The sequence below is a fragment of the Emydura macquarii genome, unplaced genomic scaffold (genome assembly GCF_026122565.2).
Source record: "Emydura macquarii macquarii isolate MOO-44397 ecotype Brisbane River unplaced genomic scaffold, CSIRO-AGI_Emac_v2 contig_1790, whole genome shotgun sequence".
Classification (NCBI taxonomy): Eukaryota; Metazoa; Chordata; order Testudines; family Chelidae; genus Emydura; species Emydura macquarii.
Window position 1 is genome coordinate 11,260,600 of NW_027131927.1, and position 25,736 is coordinate 11,286,335.

The following is a 25,736-nucleotide window of genomic DNA, read 5'->3' on the forward strand; positions in this document are numbered from 1 at the left end:
ATCATAGAAGTGTAGGACTGGAAGGGATCTCAATAGGTCATCTAGCCCAGTCCCCTGCACTCAAGGCAGGATTAAATAATAAACACGAAACCACAGACTACCAACAAATACTTCTGAGGAGCTTGCAAGGTCCACAGGCATTGCCTATGGATCTTACAGTCTTAATAAGTTTTTCCTGCTGATGTTATAAGGTCAGTGGACTTTAAACTCTCTTCTGATTATTGTGGACCCCTTGCAACATTTGCAAGGCAAGGACTTAAAAGACTGTGATGGCCTGTGCACCTTATAATCTCTGCACGTGTCACCTCTAGTGCAAATTAAAATACTCCCTGAGCCCTTCATTTCAGGTTTTATTGCGCTGACAATCTCCTCAGGCAAAATGATATGTTATGTAATCTCCCTGAGTTAGTCATTCATTTCAGGGCTCATGAAATTTAAAAGCCCGTCAGGCTGGCCAGCAGTACTTGTAAAGTCTGAATCTTTCCTTTCTGGTCCAGAGATTTTAAAAACTCCAACAGCGAGCTGATGACCATTATAATCTCTATGGGTTCCTTCATGAAAGGATTTACAGAGTTGCCAAGTCCACTGGTAAACTAGTGGACTAATGTCACCTAGCACCCAGTTTCTTTTGGGACTCCATTAAGATTTATAACAGTCCTGAAACCATCCCTTTAAGATTCATGGAGCTGACCAAAATTCCATGAGGAAACTCACCAATGTTTATAACTCTTCCCCACTCTGCATTTCTGTCAATTTTCTGTCTTTGAGTGGTACCCATCTCTTCCACTTGCAACCAGCCAGCTTTCACCTGCAAACAGAAAATTTTGAAACCATTGACTATAGATGAAAATGTAATACATTGTACAGACAGGTTGACTTGCTTTTCTCCTCCCTTGTAAAAAGTGACGTAATCTGCAACTGCATTTTTGGAGTGGATTAGATAAAGGTGCATATGTGCTCTCTTTCTGCTGGGTGGTGTTTAAGACTCCCATAAGTGAATATGAAAAAAATATAGTTGGGGTTTCCAGTTCAAATAGAATGGGTAGAGTCAGGGGAAGGTTAGGCTTTCTGGACATAGGCGAATAGTACATGGAGTGGTTTCTAGACTGGCAATGGACAGAAAGATGCAATTTGCTGTGGTTTCTTGACCATCAGAAAAGTTGGGATAGGGAGTCTGCGTGGATGTATACTTTGTGTGGAGGTGTGAGTATGTAGATCAGCCCCGTTTCTAGGACTGAAGCACTTTTTAAGTGCTTTGCTATATATGGGCTGTAGTAGAGAGAGAGCCTCGAGCACTAGCCCTGCTACAATATCTAAGGCCTGAACCAAAGTCAGGCCAGGTATTAAAGTAGGTGCTTACAAGTTCACTACCCAGTACCTGAACTTGACAAAGTTGTTGATAGGGTGCTAGGCACTAGATGTTTACAAAATATATTCCAGCTACTACAAATACATCCCAACCTAGTACAAGATAAGATGGTTTCACAACGTAACAAATAGGGATGTTTTGTCCGAGATATCACGGACAAGGGAAGATGTCATGAACAAATTGATGTCATGAAGCACATCAGATGGTATATGACTTGTTTATTCCAGTTGTTTGTCTCAGTCTATGAATGTCAGGGGACCTCATCTTAACCCTTTGCCCAGCCTAGGGGGCAGCGGAAAGTCCCACTGCTGCCTCAGCTGCGTCCTTGCCACCGGGCACTCACGTGTTAGTGTACCTGCAGACGTTGAACCAGGATGCTAGTACTGTGTCTGGAGGGCAATAAACCTGGCCGAGCGCTGTTGTCACCAGACAGAGTCTGTGGTCTGTCTGGGTAATACTATCGAGGGCTGCGGAGCTGGCTATCTGCACAGAGCTGGGACAGCACACAGAGAGAACACACACACAAGCCAACTGACAACATGGGCCATACTGAGGTAGGGCTTGTGAATACATGAGAGTTCTGTGCATAGATGAAGGCTGGTTGGAGCCATGGAGGAAGAGTTGAGTTAGAATTTCCTCACTTTCAAAAGTTTTGTTTCCATAGTGCCAATGCTCTAACAATGCTGGTACAGAGGATATTTATTATAAACGAGTATCTACTTTGATTAAATCCTTTGTCTGACATTTTCATTACGATCAGTTCAGAACACGCTCTTCTTTTGACTACTGCTGGAGAAGTCTAGAGTCACGCTGCGGCCTGGATTCTTTTTACTGAAGAGAGATGTTGACTTCTCTGATGTTTTGCATATATTCCAAAACTTACCTTGCAGATTACCACCAGCATTTTGACTTAAATGAAAAAGGACCCCTTTTAAGTATCTGGTTTTCTTAACAAAACCTGTGCACCTCATGTCTGTGGGCCTTATTTGGTATTCATGAAGCATCAGAGAATATTTTCACAGCTGGGGTAGTGCTAAATGAAAGGGTTTGATGTTGGTAAAAGTTTGGTGATAAAATGGCCTGTCTGGGGAAGCACAAGAGTGGTTAAATCAGGGTCTGGTTGGATGAAAAAGTGGCATCTGCTAGTAGGAAGTGGCTTTTTCTTCTTCTGGTTGCTATCACTGATGAAATGTATGGTGTGCCCAGTTAGATGAGTGGAGAATTATATGCCCTTGATGAGGTATAGAGAAGTTCAGTATTACAAACAGACTTAATTTACCTGTCAAGTTCTTGAGGAACAAGGGTAAGATCTGCCCCTGTCCCTATAGTCATGGAGGCTCCCCTGGCAGCAGAACTGCTGCAGTTCCAGCACCTGAGGAGAGCACACATGACTTATGCCTCATGCGTGCTGCAGAGATCTGCTGTATGGAAGCATTCTGCACTGCAGTGCACAGGTGGTGTGGCATAGCTGGGGTTGGGGAAGAGATATGCAAGACAAGGCTCATAACAGTTCTTGCTGTTCCTCTTACATCTACCCAGCACACAAACTGTCACTCAGGCGGTATGCTGAGCTCGGGATTAAGGTTGTAGGGCCAGATCCTCATTTGGTGTAAATGGACATAGCCCCATGGCATTCAATGGACCTAAACCAATTTATACCATCTGGGGATTGAGCCCATCCTTCCTAAAGCTACTGCCTGACTGCTTGCATGTTTTATTCCCCATAAACTCTCTTTCTAGGACATTGCTCAGATAACATACAACACAGAAGAAATATTTTTCAGTTTAAATTGACTTTGAGGGAGAGATTTATTGGGGGGGGGAGCAAGGAAAATGTATGCAACTAGGATGTAATTGTTTGAAAGCCGTGATGTATTGGCACAGGGTATCAGAGCATGGAGAGCTTGATTTATAATGCGGAATAGTTAATGGGAATAAGTCGTAAATTACAACATTAGGCTTGCTGCAGGTTTGACTTTTGCTGTATTTTTTGCAAGTCAGTGGAAAGCAATCTAAACAAATGGCCTGTTTTTCTTTATTCACTCTCCTGCTTTTTATACAGAGTTAACATCCTTTTGTCCATTTCTGAGAGGCTGAAATGGAACATTTTTATTTCAAAATTGCTGAAAATGAGAAAAATAACAGACTTCTTTGCTTTTTTCTTATTTGCCCGCTGTCCAGCTATGCAAGTATGCATGACCACTGCACCCTGGCTCCAACTCTGAGTCATTACTCAATGACAACAGTGTAGTGCAGATATAAGGTTAGGAAGTAGTAGGAGTGACCAGCAGGATAAATTGCCTCCAGACAAACTTGAACACAGAGAAGCTCGCGTGTTAAAAAACTTTTTAGAAAGCAGGATTTATGATGTTACTGCAGCAAACTTTGGGTATGCGTATTACTCTGCAAGACTGTGCTTACAGTGGCTTCTAAGTGTATCTAAGGGGCATTCAGGCCTGGATCCTCACAGGTATTAAGTGTCTAGTGCCCACTGAAATCAACAAGAGTTATGGGCTTTTGAGGGTCTGGGCCTCAGCCCCTAAAATTTGTTTGCCTACCTACAGTGGCCAGAATTCAAATCCTAGGAATGGGAGGGCTGGTATTTTCTGTAATTGTAGCCTCAGATCTTAAAAAATGTATCCTTATTCTCATAGAAACACTAATGCAGAGCCCCAGCAAGGAAACAAGAATCACTGCTGCAGTGTGGTAGGTAAAGGCTTTGCCAGTTGAATAAACAATGTGCTGTGCATCATAACAACCTGCAGACAGTCTTGTCTCTCCACATGCTGGCCATTTCCATGGACTGCTTATTTTTAAATTGAATTAAGAGTTTGGATTAAATAGACAAAGGAAATAGTCAGTGGGACTGCTTGTGCCTAAAATTTAGCATTTATGTAAATCACTGGAGGAACAGGATTAAAGTTAAGAATGACAAGGTGGGTGAGGTAATGCATTTTATCTTTGATCTGGAGGCCTTCCTCAAGGTTAGGAAAAGCGTACAGGCAATGGAGTTTTTAAAGTGAGAGAGAAATTAGGGCACAACAATTGTGGATAATATACACGATCTTCCACTCGAAAGTAGGAAAGTTGTTCTAGTGGACAGAGTGCCTTATGAGGGCTCAAGAGACCTGGCTTAGCTACAAACACTGTGTGGGACCTTGGGCAAGTTACTTAATCTCTCTGTGCCTCAATTCCCCATCTGTAAATAGGGTGAAGACTGGCCTGCCTCAGGGGGCGGAATGACAATACAGTGCATTAATGGTTGGAAGGCCCTAGAGTATTATGGTAATGAGAACCATATAAATACCGAGAGAGAGAGAGAACTTCAGTAATTGTTAGAAGAATAAATCAGTAACTTGTAAAAAGGATGTCACACAAAAGCTACCCACCCTCTAATGGCAAAGTGTAGAAATTATAGATTTGGGGCATCATCAATGCTGGTTGGTATTAGAGGAATGTTGCTAACAGTTGCTCTAGTTGTTGTTTTGGATCATTTTATCCCCTCCCAACTTTAGACAAAGAGTAGCAACCACCCTTTGTCAAAACAATGCTTTGAGAGCTTTTTTTTTTTTTTTTTTTTTTTTAAAAACATCCTTTTGGCAATAATTTACTACCTCACCTGGCCTCTTAGGCAGTTGTCTCCCAGCCTGGAAAGTGAGGGCTGTTAAGTGCTTCTATGATGCTAAGCTAATTGTCTGAAAATAAGTGCCTGAGGATGGATCAAGTATTGTCTCATCAGTATTCAGTGCCAGAACACGAAAAGGGAGAAAAGAAACACTAGGAACATGGGAAGACAAGTAGGAAAATAAGGAGAAATATGACTCTCCTGTACCCCACTTTGAGTATAACAGCCAGTGGAGCGTTCCTCACACCGTACTCTTTTTTTTTACCCTTGTTGCTTGGGACATCTGTAATGAGGCTGCTTCTCTTTACTGCAGTTCAGAGGGATTTATCCTTTTTTCCCTTGAGCAAATCTGGAGTGAAATCTTGAACCTATTTGTTGTTTCTGTTTTCAGATATGGCAATTTCTTAAAATACTGCTGCTGCTATTATTTCCTTTCCCTATAGTATGGTATTTCTTTGACTTACGGGGATGCTAGCCTGGTGTTCCTGAGTTTCCCTTTAGTGATTCATGGGCATCCCTCCACTACTACACAGGTTGACTTTTAGATAATTTTTAGACAGAAGACTAATTGTAGAAGTGTTCATGAAATGTTGATAAAAACATAAATGACAGGACAGAATCATGCAAATCAGAGACTGGAAAAACCCAGCTAGATCATAAGCATCCACCCATCTGTAAATATGTAATATAGTCCTCAACTTAGAGGAAGGATCATATATGAAAATAATATATCTTATAACCAATTTTTTCTCTCTCCATGATTGGTATCACATGAAAAGCAAAACAAGCATTATAGCCATGCTTTGGAATGACATCATGTTTGTTTGAAACTCAGGGCTGGATTTTCATGGAGTACAGCACCTAACAGCACTGAGCTATTTTTGAAAGGTAGTTTTGTTAGGGGCTGAAATGGGAGCTGAGCTCTACTGAAAAAATCCATTGCTAACTGTGGGTGCTGGGAATCAGTCTGGCACCTTCTTATTAATAGATTTGTTCCCTGTGTGTAGACTGATTCATGCCTGATCACTTTACTGACCAAGGTAAATTCATACTCCCTTTTTTGCTCCTGTTAGAGTAGCAGAGCCAATACAGCTTTGGGAGAGTGAGCTGGGTTTTACTCGGGCTCACATCAGAATTATTAACTAAGTTTTATATGTGAAACCTTCATCAATTGTGATACTGGTGCTAGAAGGAACTTGCCTGACTTCCATATCCCATTGGTAAGACTGGCGGGTAAAAATGCAATCCATGTAAACTGAGGAAATTTGATAGAAACATGAAAATATAGACAGCGATTGTTAGTCACTTTGGAGAATATACACGTACTTCAAAAATCCTAATTTCCAACACTGATCTCTAAGCCAGTAAAGCTACTCTCCTTTGCTTGACTAGTTAGCAGTGAAAATAAATAGAATATAGTTAGAAAGCATTTTGAAAATCATTACATGTTTCTTTAATAAGTGCCCTCAATCTACATTTAATGTCTGTCTGATGCACAATCCTTGACTTATGCCAAACTTTTTCTACTATCCATCTCTGAGTGTTACCTTTCACTCGGTTATTAAGTGCATTTCAAAGGTGCCCAACACCTTAATGTGTGTGCATCTGCTCTGTAAATCATTCATCAGGCAATTTCAGGCTCATAACAAATAGCAGAGAGTCTGAACAGCCAATACAGTACACCAAGCTTAAGAGCTAAAGTAGTACATTTGGACTCTCATATTCACCAATATTCAGGAGGTAGGCTTTCATTTATGCCTTTGCCAATGCTCACACAATAGCACACATTTAATAACATCCCTTAAGGAAAGGAAATACATTTAAAATTAGTAATAATTTGACTGTTGTTGCTGGCAGCAAAGAGGGAGTTTGAGGCAGCCCAGTCGTGATACTCCTTGAGGAACAGGGATGATGAAAGCAACATTGCAGCATTCTCCAGCACACATTTGATCCATCAATCATCCAGACAAAGTGTGCACTCCTAAACCATTAAAGTGTGAAATCCTCTCCTTTATTTAGACCTTTGAGTTTACTGGCTTTAAAGAAAACCAGCAAGTCAATTAAGAACTAAACTTAAAGTGGAAAGAGGAAAAAAATTATTAAAATATTAACTTGACATATTCAGGTTTGTTTGATAAGGTAACAGACTGCTAATATTTAATTTTAAAAGCCTGGCCACTCTTCAAAGCAAACTTATGAATAACAAGTCATTTTAAAGCAAACTTTCATTAGGCAACAGCTTTCTCATAATTAGTTTCAGCAGAAGGATATGCTCTTAGAGAAATTACAGCGTTTATTTCAGTAACAACTTTTTGCTAAAGATTATTTTCATAGGCTTACTCCAGAGAATCTTGGCATTTCATGGTGAGATAAAGTGGGACTTTCACATACTAGGCAGAATCTAGACCAGAAGTCCAACTCTGTGTTGAGTTCATCCCATGAGATTCCATGAATTCAAATGTTGTGATAGAATTTAGATTCTCCATACAGTGTCAGGTGTGGTTCCTGTGGAAGTCACGTTTTTCGGTGATGAAAATGCTGGTGTTAGTTAGCTGTTGAATGACTTGTCAGAAAAAAGGTGCATGTGATGGAGTAGTTTTGATCTGGAATTCATTAGGTGTGTGAAACGAGCGTAATTTACACGCCAAGGCATCAGAATGGGGGTAGTAGGAACAGCAGCTAAGAGAAGGAAGTCAGAGGAGGCAGCCTTCCTTTTTAATGTCACACTCATTGCACACTCAGATTGGTGCAAGTTACATTAATACCACATTGTCTGACCAATTCAAATCCAAGTTATAACGTACAACACTCTTTACACCAGAGAATTTGACTGATTTTGTTTACTTCTCCCTTGGTCATTCTTTTTATGTTTTTGCTCCTAAATTTCATTAAGAAAATGATTGTTGACTGTTGGAAAAATAAACGGATACAAAGGTGGGATTTTCAAAAGAGCTCAGGGGCATTAGGTGCCCAATTCAATAGGAGTTAGGCATCTAACTTCTTCGTAACTAGGGTTAGAAAGTCCCATCTGTTAGTTATTATTTCTAACCCTGTGTATTCTCCTAACATGTTAAGTATTTGACACGGGCGAGAAATCCTCCTTAATTCTCTGTAATGATGGAAGAGGAGTGCATGTTTTATTATTCTTTGGAACACATTTATTTTAAGTGTCAGCACGCTGGAATTTACAACATCTGTATTTGACCGGTGTTTGTATATCCTGGGTGAAATGAACAAAGTGTGGAAAGACAAGGAGTTGGGTGGTATTGGAAAGGAGCATTAGAGATGTACTATATCAAAAGCTCCGCATCCATTTCCAGCAGGCAAGGAGTTCACCTTCTTGACAGCTTTCCCTTCAAGGTCTTTAGTTCAGTTGTTAATTGGCACGCTCATTAACAGATCCAGTACGTCGAGGGAGAGCCAAATTTATATTCTGTCAGCACTTCCTGTGAGGAACACGCTAATCAAATAGCTTTTTCACTATCTCTCCCTGCATCCTTGTGATGGCTCAGGTTTACAGGCCTGCTATAAACCCCAATAAATATAACAGCCATTAATAACTGATTGCCCCAAGGGATTTATGTAATCTCAGGATTACGAATTGCTAATTCCTTTCTCCCATCATGTTTCTGTATTTATTGATTGGAGAACTGGCTGTAAAACTGATTTAAACTAATGGCAACACACACAATGGTGGATGTAATGTCACTTTGATGCCAAAACACTGGTTGGGTGGAGTGATCCTGAGCTGGTGTTTGAAACACTTGACAGTGGAGGGGCTGAGAATGGAAAGTAGTTAATGTCTTTCAGATAATTTTTGTAACCATTACACTTGCCCTTTTTATTGTGCTGTTAATGTAGTAAAACCTTTCCAGTACAGCACCTCTCTCTTCCTCCTGCCCACACTTGCAGGAGAAATGCACTCCATGTAAACGTTTGCTTTTCTTGAATATTAATCTACTATATCAGAACTTTCCTCACAAGGCCATTGGACGGTTTGGATCGCAGGTCCAAGACTGAATTTAAGTGGTCTTCAAATACGCAGCAGAGGCAATGAAACAAAGTGGTATTTTCTCCTGGAACGGCTTTGTTCTACATGCAGATGAGTCTTCTTTAATATTAATGCAAGGCACAGGACATTCGGGTTGCCCTCTAGATCAATGAAATGGAAAGGGACAAAAGCTAATCTGGACTCTACAAACCGCTCTGCAAAAACCAAAGTAAGACCCTTGCTTCTCCTGCATTCTGAACTGAAAAGTTTAAGAAGTAAATGATAGCGGCCACTGCCTGGTTGCATTGAGGTGAGGGAAGAAGGTGTAGGGAGCTCCTACCTTGTGTTGTTGTATCCCACAAAGGAGACTGTTGTCATATAGCTGCCTGTGCTCCTTGAGCTGAAAAGGAGGTCACCTTTTGATGCAGCACCTCACACCGGGTGGCTTATGGGTGGCCCAGAACCCTGGCATCCTGCACAAAAGCTGTCTGCAGGAGCTTGGCACTGGGAGGAATATGCACTCTGCCCTTTGGAAAAAAACTGCATCAGTGGCCATTAATGAGCTCACTTCCAAGGGGGTTGTTAGGAGCATGATGCCTGCCTGTGTAATATAGAGCATCATACCTCCAGCCGCTGATTGGTGTCCTCAGCCCCTACACACCACAGCTTTAAGGCAAACACATCATAACATAGTATAATATAATATCCTGCAAACACGAGTATAGAATAAGATTCCAGGAGTAGACCTCTATGTGTCACTCAGAAGCCTAGAATGTCTGTTGAGTCAGTGAATCAATGACAGCAGCACCAGATGTGACTGCAAGCTCCTTTTGTTCAGAAAATCACTGTGGTTCATGGCCTGCCACCATCCAATTTTTAAGTTTTTAGTTATTTTGACTTTATGAATTACAGCCATTCAATGTTCAGCTCAGGAAAGCTTGTATATATGCCACACCCTGATTCTTGGACCATTGTGATAGCAGAGTCAACTCTACCAATCACTATCCTTACTCTGCAGCTACATTGCATGCAACAATTTCATTGGTTGTATGAGGGAGACTGCACATATGGTGGATTACTTGGCCCAATTGCCAGAGGCCTGCAAAACCACCCACACAGCTACATAACCAGCACACACAATAACCCTAAACACATGCAGCCCCTCACTGCAGCACACACCCCTCAGCCACCACCCACACAAATCTTCCATGACTCTGTCTGTCACTCTGAAACAGATATTCTAAACAGAAAGAGCTCTCGACCATGCTTGGAAACAGGATTGAGGCCTCAGAGATATTAACTGAGCTCATAAAGGGTAAAACTCAAAGCAGCACAAGGTACAGAGAGGGATTTTGCTATTAGAGTTAAGGGTGGAAGTGCTCTGCTGATTTGTTCCCCCTTTGGAAGGGAAGCCCCAGGTAGCCTGTTAAGACAGCTTTCCATCAGCTTCCTGCTGCTGGAGTGGCATAAACAAGCCTATCACAGGGGAGGCTCAGGGCTATATGTTCTCAAAATTCTTACTGAAGCCCTGAGAGTTATATAACATGGCAGCTTATTTCCTGAAGGCAAAAGAATCGAGTATGTGGATATGTTTTATCATCTTTAAGTAATTCTTGTAAATTTTGAGAAAAAAACCCCCATAATTTAGAGAATCTTATTTATGCTGGGCCCGAGTTTCAGAAGAGCTGAAACTCATTTGAGAGCACTCATCTGAAAATCTGACCCGCCATGCCTTAATGCATTATAAACTTAAAGGTACAGCATCAAGCATTTTCATCCACCCTGTTTAGGTCTCTCCTCTCTGGCAAAATAGTATAAAGGCATAGCTGATTTAAAATGGGAATATCATTTTAACAGTAAGCAGTGTTTCAAATGGACCTAAGGATTATGGGAGCACTGAGCCCCTCAAACAGCAATGGGACTTGTGCTCCAAAATCCTTTAAGCTATTTCCCCTTCACTCTTTATGCTGGGTCCCCCAACTGGCCAATTGATTGATAATTAAGTCAGATTGGCAGTGTATAGAGCACTTTTTAAACCTGAAAAAATAACTTCATTTCCAAAGATAGCAGTGAAATAAATCCTGATGTGGGTTGCTGAGTTTCTTACATTTTGGATATTTTAGTACTAACAATTTAGAATTAATGAACATTGTGGAAGTGCTGTAAATGGTGATTCATAATTTACTTTATGGTACTGCTTACTTTTTTGATTTGTTACTAGCTGCTAAAGAAACAACTCAAGTTACAGGTATAAGACGTAGACAGATGAAAATGTATGTAGGCTAGTCTATATTTATAGCAGTCTGTGAAGAGCACATCTAATGAGCCATCTTTTTTCTTTCTTAAAATAAATGAAATGAAGAATAGAAAACATGAGACATCAATGAGCTACAGTCAGTGTTTGTAATGAAAAATGTGCACTTAATTCCCAGAGCAGAGAATGCAGGTTGTAGAGTGTGTGGAATGTCTTTGAAAGCGCTGTATGCCAGCTACATCTGAAAGATATCAAAACCAAATCTCCTCAGCAATGATGGAACTCCCATCAGCTCTGACAGAGAAAATCCTCTCAAAGCGGCTGCTGGAGAACAGCAGACAGTATGCGGAGTTGAAATGTGTTTCATCCTTATTTCAGATCTGAACATTTCACCCAAAGCTTTATTTTTGAGAGCCAACTTTTAGAATACAGCCATTATGATTAAATGATTGAGCGAGTCCAGCCCTTTCTCTGTAACGATCTGCAGAAGGTGACATCTTGCAAAAGGTTCAGGTGTCTACAAGCAACCGCTGCTTTCCATTGCATCTTTTCCACTCGCGATACTGCTGCCAGCGAAGCAGAATGGCTAAGGGTGTGTGGCTGTTAGTTTTCAGGCACAGCAGAGGGCTGTTCCTCATACATCTCAGGCACTCTGTGCTATAGCAAATATATGTTCCTTTGCTGTGCTGCTGTTGACTTGCCTGTTATGCCTGCAGTCTCCCCTCGTGCGGTTTGCAAGCCAGAGGAGAGTTCCAGCAGTAACTTATTGTGTAGCATTTTCATCCTACATTATGCTGCCCTGAAAGAGAGAGAGGCCTCTTAGACTGGCTATTGCAATTCATCCCGCTGGCCGGGGCCTTCAGCGTTTATGGGAGCTCAATTCTGCATCAACAGAAGAGCAACGAAGGGCCATGTTTCTCCACCAAAGATCCCACCCCATTGCTGAAGAATTCCATGGCTTATTGGCCCTTGCTTTGGTGCTCTCCTTTTCACAGAGCTGCGTACGGAATAGAGGCCTTGGTTGTTATTCCCATTTATTAACTTATGCTGAGTTTCTTTTCATTTGGCTTTCTTAGTATCAGCTCAGAGCTTCCTGGTTTGGAGTCAGGAAATGGTGTGTTTCTTTCAGGACAACAGAGTGGGCAGCAGCCACCGAATGAAGACATTGTCTTGGTCTGTTTTCATTGCTAAGATGCAATTCCTGCAGATGGAGCTAGAACGCCAACATGCATGTGTGCTGCTCGGGGCATGAGGCTGATCACTACCGCCGATCACATGACCGGAAGCGGCCCTGGCCTGTATCGACTTGACAAAGTTCGTAGAGTGGCACCTCTGTGAAAATTATTGCCCACCCTGTTCTAAAAGGATGTGGTTGGGGTGCGGGAGGGCAGCAGGAAGGTGTGGTGTTTGTGTTGCAGATGTGAGCATAGATTAAGGGCACAGGGGATTTTCCAAAGCAGTCAGTGTTAATCTAACTCTGCACCAGTGGGAGTTTTACCATTGACTTCCAGGGGAATTGGAGTGAGCACTTTTGAAAACCCTACCCTAAAAAGACAGATGTGTGAATGAATAAAAAATATTTAACTAGCAAATTGTCACATTATCATGTTATGTGCCTGAAGCAGTGCTGCTGGTGCAACCTGAAGAGAGAGAGAGAGAGAACGGAGATCCAGGGTAATGTTTTCAAAAAAGTCTCAGGGCTTGTCTACATGAACAGTAAGGTCACAGCAGGGTGGGGTGTGAATCTACCCTGTGCTAGCCTGTCAGGTCCATGTGGACCATGCTGCTGCTCATTAATTTAATCAGCGCGCATTGACATAGTTCCGTTTCAGAGGCCCACAGCAAAGTGCATTGAGGAGCAGTTAATGCATGTCAATAGGGTCCACACAGACAGTTAGTGTGCAGCTGGTAGAATCTCACCCCAGCCTGTTATGGATTAAATGTTCATGTAGACAAGCTCTAAGTGATTTAGGAGCCTAACTGCCCTTTTCAGAAATGACTTAGGCACTTGAAAGTCAATGAGACTTAGGCTACAAAATCTCTGGGGTGCTCTTGAAAATGTTACTCAAAGTCTAGAAAATGAAACAATTAGGAGCCATATATATATTTCTTTATAAGCTGGTGAAACTGACTATTATTCCAACATATGAGCCCACTACTAAATTTGCTGACATCGTTGGGCATAATGCCACTGACTGAAATGGGATCAGGTCAGAGCCCCTTGTTTGGGGTTAGAAAAGGGCACTACAATAGACTAAAGGACAATTCAGTGTTATGGCTTATCATCCTGGTTTCTATTCACATGAATTTAATGGCTCTCGTTCGTTGTGCTATCTGCTTTGCTATATAGGTTAGCATTTCCTTGTTTTAAACACTGCACTTGGGACTTGTCCCAACACACAGTACCTTGCAGGCTTTATCTCTACCTCATCCACTCCCCCTTCCTTGTGTGTGCCTCCTTTTTCTCTTCCCCACCCTCCCCCCAATCTCCTCACTTCTGGAACAGGTCAGGCAGCATTCCTGTGCTGCTCTAATTCTCCTGTCTCTTCTCCCTGCCCTGTACCACTTCATTTCCCCCTTCCTCTGCTGTTTAGTGTTTTTGTTCTGTAATTGGGTTACTTCACTCATCATAGCATACTGGGGATACAGTTTGTGTGAGAGATGCTATACCAAATATAGATGTATTGGATTATGTCCCTTTGACTGGCCGTATGCTTCAACTGAGTACCCAGTGCATTTCTTTGATGTCAGGCTCACTGATTTGTGGGTTAGTTTGTCCCATGGTGTGAGGCTACTGTCAGCACATAATGTACTATGTATCCTTCAGTTAAATGAATTTGGACAAATCTGAGTGGCCATGATGGGTGTCCAAGGCACATGTTACACCTTTTGTTCAGCCAGAAACTCGTCGCTCTGTGATCTGGCATTCCTTCTTTGGCACAAAACTGCAGGCATCTCTGAGAGCATGTGGTGTCTGGGTGCCTCCCCAAAAGAAATGTCACTTTGTGCTTTTAGGCAGGCTACTCATTTAAGTCTACTCACAACTAACTTTACTTGTTTCACAACCCCCCGTATCCTGCTGCCTCTGTATATTTACTCCCCAGTGAGATCAGGGTGTAGTGGAGGTATTGCAGGTGTGCTTTGTCCTTGCAGGGGCTTTTATATTACTTTGGACTCGGCTTTACAATTTACTTTGTAAATTAATGCAAAGGAGGATGAATTACAAATAAATGAAATGCACTGTGGCTTACTTTGTCTTAGAAAAGTACTGCTTTCAACATCCATGATGTTTTCTGCCATCTGATCTCATTGAGGCCACAAGCTTAGACACTTATATGGATAACAAAAATATCCAGCATTAACATAGTACATGTTTAAAGAACTAAAATGAGTTCTGGAAGGGCTATAAATACTCTTGGTTTAGGGCACAAACCTGCCTTTAATGGAGGACGGGAGGAAACAGTCTGCGGCGGGCAGCTTATCCCATAAATGCCCACTGCAGGGTTTTTTGCACCTTCTTCTGACACATCTGATACTGGGCTTGATGGACCTTGGGTCTGTGCTGATATGGTAAATCTCATGCTTTGCATACCACTCCCTAGTCCAATATACATAGTGTGTCAGAAAGCATTTCTCCGGGGTGTCACCTTCTCTGCTCCATAAGGGATGCATGAGGCAAATGCCTACAGTAGGCCACCTCTGAGTCTCTGGGAAATGATGGTGTTAAATTAACTCCTTTGTGCTTGGAGAGACCTTCTGACCGTCATTCCCAGGGGCTGAGTTGTGCTTTCGCAGCGTCCTGGTTTTTTTAGGGGATTAGCTCTTGCAATGTACCAAACATATTCATCACTGATTATTAGTCGTTAGCCAAACTGTGGCCATCTCCTGTGTGGGGAGTGTGCAATGGTCCTACTACTACCTGTGGAAGGGTCACTCACAATCACAGACCTTGCACTCAGCTGACCTTGACCTAAGCAGGTTAAGCGCGGAGTTGGCGCAGGCATGTGCGTGTGTGTAGCAGCAGGAGGCTGTTCCACCTCTCTGTCACCATACCTCATAGCTCCAGAAGTTGTAGCATTTTCCTAAGTTCCCACTGAGGCAGCACAGTGCCACATCCAATGTCAGCTTGTGCCCACAAGTAGAGCCCGGCACAGATACAAATCCACATACATACATCCACATACATAAATCCACATACATACATACAAATCCACATCCTCTAGAATAAACTCCTATCCTACCCGCAATCCGCCCTCCCTCTTTTAGATGTATCTGGATCCCCACCACCACTCAGCTGTTTGCAGCCAGCTATCTAGTAGCTGATCAGCTATCCAGACCAGCTTGCCTCCTAACAGCTGATTAGCCATTCCAGTGGTGCCCAGGGCTTGCAGCTGCTCCAGCCCTGCCCCAGAAGTCCCGGAAAGTCCATCCATGACCTTCCTGACCATCTGATCTGCAAAAAAATGGTATAAAGCAGATATTCATGGATTTATAGGGCTCTCTACCTACCAGACACGTCCACACTAAGGCCCTAATTCAGCACAACACTTAACTTTTAGTCAGTGAGAGTTAAACACATACTTAAAAGTAAACACATACGTAAGGGTTTTGCTGTCTCAGGCTCAAAGTTCCTTCCAGAATGACAAGTCATCTGCAATCCTCTATTTAATCTCCCTGCCCCTCTGCAATTGTCAGGAAAGTGGTCTGTTGTTTTCTTTTATTTAAAACAAAACAAAAAAAAAAGTGAGCACTGTCAAGATCTATGACTATTATTGTGACAGGCATGTTTTGGGGGCAGATCCTGCCACCCTTACTCACCTTAAGAAGCTCTTACTCCTTCGAGCAGCTCTGTGGATATCAGGAGGAGCTGTGGTATGAGATGGGATGATTTAGCTGCGGTTGGTCCTGCTTTGAGCAGGGGGTGGGACTAGATGACCTCCTGAAGTCCCTTTCACCCCTAATCTTATATGATTTTATGCACGCGCGCGTGTCAGAATCTGGTCTCATTATCCTTTGTGAGCTGTGTTAAAGCTTCATAATTAAAAGGGGAAAAAAAAGTTTCAAAGCATTTTTTTTTTCATATCTCTCTCAACAAATGTATCTTTCTGAATGCAGTCTTCAGCAGAGAGTATATCTCTGCAGAGAAGGAGAAACAAATACTGGGTATGATATCAACTTCATTCTTTCTTGAGGCTTGGGAGATAACAGTATAAAACATGACATTTAACATCAGACTTTTCTAAAGGCTTCCTGATAATTGTGAAGGATCCCTTTGTTTGAACCAGTTGCTTTCACAGTTCTTCTGCAAAAACTTTGAAGAGGAAAATCAAGAGAGATGACGACCCCTCCTATCTAGTTTGGAAAATTGCATAAAGGGGTCAATTTAGCCTTGTGTCTTTCCTTGAAGCTGACATGGTTCAGCTGGTGCTGTGTTGGTTTGTAGCAGGGAATGTTCTTTCCTCCCTCCTCCCCCGCCATCAGAGCCAGAAATTAGCAGGTTCATTATCACAAAGACAAACTCATGCTACGCATGATGGTTGCCTCACATTAAGTGGGTGGGGATTGAGTGGTTTTGAGAAACAACGTAGTGTGCCTATTACCACTGCTTACCATGCTGAGGACTGGAGTATTGTCTCGTTGTTACCTTGAGCTCTCCCTGCTTGTTTCTTGTATCTGTCTGTTGTCCCTTAGGCTAGGCCTACACTACAGGCTATGTTGGAAAATCTTATGTCTCTCAGGGGGTGTGAATATTCCACCCACCTGAGTGACATAAGTTACACCAACGTAGGTATTCGTGTGCGTAGCTTCTGCTGCTTGCTGAGGTGAGTTTTTTTATGCCAATGAGACCGCTCTCCCGTCGGCATAGAGCATCTTCACCAGACGTGCTGCAACGGAGGCTCTGCAGCATTGTACGTGTCAAAATACCCTTAGTCTGTAAGATCTTCAGGACAGGGTCTGTTAAATATGTACACAGAACGCAGCTCAGTGGGGCTCAGATCCATGATTATGGTTTCTAGATGCTATCATGATTAGCATGGGGAAAACATCTTGATTCTTTGGGTTGAGGGGTGCGACGTGAACTAAAATGTACCAGCAGCATTGGCATGCAGCCAGATGTGATGATGTGTCCTTTGGTGACCATGCATAGCAGGCTTGCTTATCAGCATAAGTGCATCGAGTCAACTTCGTAGTTTTCTTTAAATAAAATAACGTTCTCTTAGCTAAAAAAGGACTTTATTTCAAAGATACAATGAATGGCAGCTATTATTTATATTACACTAGTTGCTAGACGCTCCGGTGTGCTAGGTGCTGTGCATACTTATGGTGAGAGAGAGTCTCTATCCCCAAGAATTTACAATCTAAATAGGACAGATACAAGGTGGGAGGGAAAACCAAAGCAGAGAGAGGAGGGGTGACTGGCCTAATGTCAAAATAGCAGGCCAGTGGCAGAGCCAGAAATTGAATGCAGGTCTCCTGAGTCCAAGGTCAGTGCTCAACCCACTAGACAAGTCTCCAACAGTGGCACACAACAAAATAATGTATTAGGCAAGAAGAACCCTTGTTCCTCCAGGGAATTAGACAAGGAACAGGATTTGGAATATAGTCAACTTGTATTGGAGGAAGATAGTTTAGAGTCTCCCCACCCCTTTGAGGATCATCTTGAATTCTTAGATTCAAATCTGAAAATGCAAAGTGACACTCAGTTTTCAGGTTGACCCCATGCAAAATTGTCAATGTACATGTGGCTTCAAGTCAAAGCCATAAATCCAGAAACGGATTTGGGGTTTATACTGGATCACAAACTGAATGAGTCAACAGTGTGTTGCTGTTGCACAGAACAAATAATGCCAAACAAATCTAATTTCCTTTTTGACAGGGTTACTTGCCTAGTAGATGTGATATATCTATATAGCAGTAGATGTGATATATCTTGATTTTAGTAAAGCTTTTGACACAGTTCCACATGGCATTCTCATAGGCAAACTAGGGAAATGTGGTCTACATGAAATTATTATAAGATGTGTGCAAAACTAGTTGAAAGACCACACTCAGAGTAGTTATCAATGGTTTGCTGTCAAAATGGGAGGATGTATCTAGTGCAGTCCTGCAAGGTTCAGTCCTGGGTCCAGTATTAGTCAATATTGTCATTAATGACTTGGATAAAGGAGTGTTGAGTGTGCTTATAAAATTTGTGGATGACTCTAAGCTGGCATGGCTTTCAAGTTCTTTGGAGAACATAATTAGTATTCAAAACAACCTTGACAAATTGGAGAATTGGTCTGCAATCAAGAAGATGAAATTCAATAAAGACAAGTGCAAAGTACTACAGTTAGGAAGGAAAAAATCAAACTTGAAAAGGGGGAATAACTGGCTAGGTGGTAGTACTGCTGCAAAGGATCTGGGTATTATAGTGAATCACAAACTGAATAAGTCAACAGTGCGGTGCAGTTACAAAAAATTCTAATATCATTCGGGGGCATATTAACAGGAGTGTCACATATAAGATACGGGAGGTAATTGCGCTGCTGTACTCAGCATTGGTGAGGCCTCAGCTGGAGTGATGTGTCCAGTTCTGACACCACACTTTAAGACTGATGTGGAAAAATTGGAGAGAATCCAGAGGAGAGAAACCTAAATGATCAGAGGTTTAGAAGTCCTGACCTATGAGGAAAGGTCGAAAGAAATGGACATGTTTATTCTAGAGAAGAGAAGGCTGAGGTGGAAGCTGACTAGTTTTCAAACATGTAAAGGGCTGTTATAAAGAGGACTGGGATCAATTGTTTCCTGTGTCCACCAAGGGTAGGACAAGTAGTTCTCAGCAAGGGAGATTTAGGTCAAATATAGGAAAAGCTTTCTACCTGTTAGGATAGTTCAGCACTGGAACAGTTTACTAGGGAGGTTGTGGATCACTTGTCATGGGAGGTTTTTAAGAATGGATTAGACAAACAGCTGACAGGGATGGTCTAGACTTAATCTCTTCTCAGCATGGTAGGGGAGGGGAATGGAATAAATGACTTCTTGAAGTCCCATCCAGCCCTATGGTTCTATAATTCTGTGATCCCTCCCTGACACTGATGAGGAAGCAAGAGCTGCCTGAGTTTATGGACTTCGCTTGAGAGATGTGAGAACCTCAATGTGACATTCCCCAGGGTACAATCTGGACTGATGAACAGCTGTGTCCCTTCAATTCTCCAACCTGGGATGCCTTTTACACTGCTTTGCTGTGAGACCTACCACTCCTGGTCTGCTCTCATACAGCCTCCACCCTGTAAATTACTCCCAGTTATACTGCAAGTTATACGGTCAGCCACGCTTGCATTATGCTGCAGAGCAACACCAGCAACTTCCCAGTCCCAGACTTCCCCAGCAATGTGTGTCTTGTACTGCTCGGCACCCTCCTGGACAATACAAGCTCATGTAAAGTCCATCATTTTATTAATAGAAAATTATATGCACAGATCCTGTTATCCCAAATGGAGTTTCCCAAACACTTCAATCCAAACACACTGGTCTAGCTAAGACAATAGAACCAGTTTATTAACTATAGAAAGATAGATTTTAAGTGACTACAAGTAGTGAGGCATAAAAGTCAGAATTGGTTACAAGAAAACAGAAGTAAATAGCACCTAATGCCTAACTGAACAAGCTTGAGTGAATTCAAAGCGAAGGTCTCTCTCACCACGTTCAGCAGTCAGGATCCCTCCCCCAGTCCAAAGCTTGATTCCTTTGTTCTTCAGGTATTGTGGATGGAATGGGTAGAGAGAAATGGAGGAGTGCTTGGGGCTCCTGCTCTCTTCTCTTATAGTTCTTTCTCGTCTTCAAGGATCATCACCAGCTGAGATTCAGGAGACAGAAAGTCTGTGTGGACAAGAATCCCCAACTGTTTCTTTGTCAACATGGAGATTTTCACCCACATGCTCTTTCCTGCCAAAGAATGGCCACTTAACCAGGTGATGGTTTATTTGATTTTGTTGACATGTGGCTGAGGCATCAGCTAGCCTTTTGTCTCTGGGGAACTGGTTTGTGGCTCTTCCCCAGACTCAGAATATGTCTTTATGTAATATCAAACAGTAGAATCCTGTAATTTTACATGCAGTGTTGCCACACATATTTTACTAGGACAGTAATAATCAGTAAATTATGAGTTTTCAAATGGTACCTCACAAGGCATACTTTGTGTGAAATTTATCACAGTCTTGTAAAAGGGGGGAACATGGGGTACAGACTGTCACACTCAGTGAAACCTTCAGTGGATTCAAGTTGTTTCAGATGAAAGCAGGTTCGTTTTTTTAGTGCGGTTTCAGAGTTTGTAACAAAAATACACACAACTATTTATTATCCTTTAATTTGCACTCTGGCCTGCCGAGCTCTCCTGAGGGCTAGAATAAATAGTGACTGTAACTCAACCCCCCAGGAATGAGCCAATCTTAACAGGGTCATTCTTTCATAACTAGCCGGTCCAAATTAAATGATCCTGTTGACCTGTCTTTCTCTCTCAGAGGGACCTTTCTAATGGCGCACAGACATAGCCAGCACTTATAACAACCGAAGAAGAAGGAAGAGATCAATGGGAGATAATGCTTTTTTCTCCTCCCTTCTTTTGGAAACGTCTAACACTATCGGTGTCCTAATCTTCCCCTAAGTTTAGCTCTGGATTCTGCCAACCTTACTCTTGCTGAGTAGCACCTTGCTCCATGAGGGGTTCCATTGCAATCAATAGGGTTACTTGCACAGAAAGGTGTTAGGGTGTGGCAGAATTTAGCTCTAAAATAGCTCAGGTACATGGTAGAAATAATGAAAGATGTGTCTCATTGGGCCAAAGCTGAAAGGAAAGTGGCTACTGGAAGAAGCAGCTGTAAACTAGTAGATAAACCGGGAGCCAGGAACTTCTGAATTCATATCCAGGCACTGAGACATTTCTTGGTCAGCCTTGTGCATATTACTTACCTTCTCTATTTCTCAGTTTCCCCACCTTTTAAAACGATAAGTATAATTATGTACATTACAGAGGAGTTGTGAGAATTACTCGACTGAAAAATGTTTGTACAGCACTACAGAGATTCAGAGATTCTAAGGCTAGACTGGACCATTAGATCATCTAGTCTGACTTACTGCATGGCATGGGCTGGAGAATTTCATCCAGCTGCTCCTGTTTTGAGCCCAATAACTTGTGTTTGAAAGATGTAAAACAGAAGTGCTAAGTATTTATTATTATTAATTATTACTATCATTATAACCAATCATAAGACTCAGTGACAATCTCAGATGATTTATTATTTTTATTAGTTAATCTTTCTGTCATGATTGCATCTAGAGGTCCCCAATCAGGGATTAGGTCCTCCTCATGCTGGGTGCTGTGCACATATATAGCCAATGATCATTCCTGCCCCAAAGAGTTTAGAATCTAAGTATGAGATGGGACAATAAGTGGATACAATGAATAGACGGGGCATACAAGGTAACAGTGACATGATTATAATTAGTGTAATTAGTTGTGGTCACAACACCCCAAAGGTCTAAACCTACTTCCTCAATCTCTATCTTTAACATAGTTGCTGCCCCTGAAAATAATCTTTTTTTTGTCCACCCAGTACAACATCCAAGTTTGCCATAAGCAGAAAATATTCCATCTGTGATCACAGTATGAAATGTTCTACTAGTTCTCAGTGCTAGTGTCAGGGTTCCTGCCATCCCTCGTCTCTTTCATCTACTTCCCCGGTTAGTTTTATGCATGGGGAGGATCCCAGAACTTGATATTGCTGGTGGAGTTGTGCATTGGGGAGGGGGATGACTGGGCCATTTCCTTCAATATCCTTGGAAAACCTCATTGAATTAAGTTTAAGTATCCTTGGAGTCCGTTTTATTAAATGCAAAGGTTATGTGTTGTTGTGTGCTCTGAGAGATGTTATGAACTTCAAAGGACTGTATTGAACAATGGGCCAACAAGAAGGGACTTTTGGACAGATGGTGGAAGTGGTTTGCTTGGGGCATCTCTAGGGGGAAGTGAATTCACCAGTTTTGGTCATGCAAAAACAGCCTTTTGGAGCTACCTCCTAAGAATGGAACCATTGTCTACTGTTTACCTGTTTCCAAAAGATGAAGATCCAAGGCCCACACTATGTAAAGGAAAGACTAACAGGCATGGGTCTGCTTGTTCTGAGCTGAGGCTGTTATGAACTTGAGACCACAGAAAAAAGTGTTGGTGGGATTTGAATGACTGACTTCTACCACTATTGACTCCAGACACTTGTTGAAGTTGGAGTTGATCTCTGGTAAGCTATTTAGCATGTGTGTAGGTTCATTTATTGTTTTAATATATGTTCTCTGTGATGCTTTTACCTTAAGAATGCATGCTTTTGCTTATAAAGAGTTGTGTGATAATTGTAACTGCTGGCAATTAGAGCTGAATGTAGAAAGAGGAAGCAGAGCACAGATGCTGACCTGTTTTAGGCACTCTGGCTTGCTGGGAATATCACAGTGTAAATTGGGAACTGTGTAGCCTAAAAAATCGCCATCAGGATGGAGAGAGACATGGGTCTCTGGTCGAATGAGGTGATTAGAGAGACAAGGTGGGGGAGGCAATATCTATTATTGGACCAACTTCTGTTGGTGAGAGAGAAAAGCTTTGAACTACACAGAGCTCTTCTTCAGCCTGGGAAAGGTACTGAGTGTGTCACTGCTAAATACAAGGTTGAGAAATGATGGCTGAGGAACCAGGAGCCTAGAGTGGGTGCCTATGGATGGTGGACCATGGATGGGAAGTACAAGTGCAATTTCCTTGAGCTGTGACATACATTTGCCTCTCTTGATCCTGCATTCCTGGTCTTTCTTGAAAACCAAGACAGTTTGAACTCTTCACCAGCTTTATTAAATGTAATTGTGTCCTGCCTTTCCCTCTTCACCACTTTGCCTCTTACAAGCTCTGCTCCTCAATCAAAATGAATACAGATGGGCAAAGAGAGATTGTGTGTAGCAGAACCATGTAGTAACCAATGAAACCTAGGATCTTTGTGTGGTGTCTTGGGACAGCCCCTCCTGCTTCTAAACCAGGACTTTGGGATAACCAAAGAGCCTGCTGCCTTTATCCATGGCTTTAAGGTTGATATATTAATTAAGAGAGGAGAGGTGTGGTTCAGTCCAGATATTCATGAAATATGTTAGTGACTTTGTAGGGTTCCATTAGAAGTAATATAACTTAAAAAAAAAAAAAAAAAGAACAGAACAACCCCCCCCAAAGAAAAAAAAGAAAGAAAGAAAGAAAGAGAACTCAACAGCACTGTTTACAGTTGGTCAGTCCACCCATGGGGTGAGAAGTTTCATCATCATCTGTTGGCAGAGAATTTAAAACCATCAGATCTGTTCCTTGTGGAGATAAAGCTCTTGTGAGCAGCTAATTATCAACTCACCTGTTTTGCTGTTAACGTCGTCTTAGCATCTGAGAAGTAACTATTTTAATACACTCTTGTGTCAAGAACTTGGGACTATCCCTGGGCTTGTTTACTGGCTTAGTAGGCTTACAGTCAGGGGATGATGGAAAAGTGCGTTCATTTTACAGTTAGCCCACACTTCAGCGGACATATTTGTTTAACTATTTATAGTGTTGGATTTCCATGTTAAAAGAAGATTACAAACACATCAACCTTGCAATTCTTTGCCAATTAGAGAATCATGTTAGTTGCAGAGAAATGAGAGAGGAGTATTTGATCACTTATAATACCTCCCTTGCCTGGACTACTGGGTCTTGCATCGTGGTGGGAATAAACAGAGGTTCTATGCCGAAATAAGGTTTGCGTGCTTGGCCCTCATTGCAGTGGTGTTTGACAGCCTGCAGTGATGGGTCTGCTCTGCTTTTCAGGGCTGCCATAACATTGTGAAAGATAGGCAGAGATGTGTGTTTTAGTGGAAAACAGGCCGACTGTTTTATCAGACATCAGAACAATTGGATGACATAGGCAGGTAATCCATGTTATATTCTGAGAGCTATACAGCCTCTCATCCTCCTAATCATATACACAGTTCACAGTTGGCACTACCCTGAGTACCTACATTTGCTGCTCATAAACTCTGTGGAGTAAGGGCTCAGCCTTCTTCTATGGTTTGTTCTGTTCCAAACACACTATCGACACTGAAGGAAAAATTAACATTCCTCCTGAGTGGATAAAGAGTATCTGCTACAAAGAGGACTCAGTTGATCACATCCTCTCCTTATCAGCCTGCCTGAGCTGCAGAGAGATTTCTTGCCTTCAAAACATGAGTGGGTGGAAGATGTTGGGTAGATGCGGTCCAACTGGGGCAATGATAGGTGATGCTCCCGTATTGCAGAGAATGTCCCCAGCAGTGTCACCACCTGCCACATCTTTCTCTGACCCCGTTTCTGGGATCTCTCAGTTGCAAAAGGCATTGAGAGCTTCCCTTCAAACCCAGGCTGGAATGGGGGGGGAATCTTATAGCTCCTCCCAGGCCTCAATAATGCCAGCTATAGATTTCATGAAGTGTTCACTTCCCTTGAGGTACAGTGACATCTGGCCAGCCTCCTTTGCACTTTGCATTCCCACTTGGACATTCTCTTTCCCGCCCCAGGCACAATTCGGAGGCTGCAGATCCACATTACTAGTGGGAAGGGATAGTCATACTGAGGCAAAAACAGACACATGACACCAAATAGAGTTTACAAGGAGCACCTCAAAAGATGCAGAATACCATCCCCCCACCATCTGTATCTCCCAGACTCTCCCAGACATTTAACATTGTCAGCCTAATCTAAGAGGGGCGGGTTCCAAACTGATCAAAGGAGAATTGAAAGGAAACTATAGCTCTGTGAAACACCATGGAGAAATGATACCTTGTGATGGGCTGTTCATCCTCTTTGTACAGTGTCATGCCTGACATCCGTGGCTGAGTAATCCTCCCAGGCATAGAATGTATCAACCAGGGATTGGCCAGCTGCACCAGAATTCCCACAGCCCTTTAGTCAGTCTCTGAAAAAACAGAGGGGTAGTTTCACTTGTATCCTCCTGTCATTAAATGTTGTCCATATCCTTGTGCTAGACTCCCAGACAAACAGAGCAACCACATGTGCCTATTGCATAAACCTCACCTTCTCTTCTGCTATCTTCTACTTGTTCTCTTCCTTCTTGTGTGTCATGTTTAATCTTTGCTATTTCCGGCCAAGGACCTTTGCTCTGCAAGCAAAGCAGCTTGTGCATTTTGAGAGCTCTGTAATAAAGAATTATTAGCTGTGTCCCTCCCATTCTAAAGGCTGCAAAGAAAGTAGAAATAAACACTGAATGGAATAAAAGATAATCAAATCTTGATGAACAAACCCACAAGCAGTTAGCAGAGTAACTATAATGTCTCCAGACATCTGTCCTCTCTCCTTTGCCAACTCTCCATATGGCTTATCGTTTGTATGCTGAAAGCAAAAAGGAAATCCCCCATGAAATATATTGCTTTGTTTGATGGGTCTATACTCTGCCTAATAGTTGCCATGATAAAA

General features: G+C 42.2%; 1 protein-coding gene across 9 annotated transcripts in view; it reads left to right on the plus strand.

Annotated features, from left to right (window-relative positions):
- ADGRL3 (adhesion G protein-coupled receptor L3) overlaps window positions 1-25,736 on the plus strand; it is a 769,462-nt gene that overhangs the window by 233,132 nt on the left and 510,594 nt on the right. Inside the window, exon 1 of one of the 9 annotated variants that reach the window (XM_067556896.1) lies at window positions 20,061-20,190. The exons of the other annotated variants lie outside the window; for them this stretch is intronic. The gene's annotated coding sequence lies outside the window, so the exon portion shown is untranslated. Of the gene's footprint in view, window positions 1-20,060; window positions 20,191-25,736 lie in introns of those variants that run through there. 9 annotated transcript variants of the gene reach the window in all.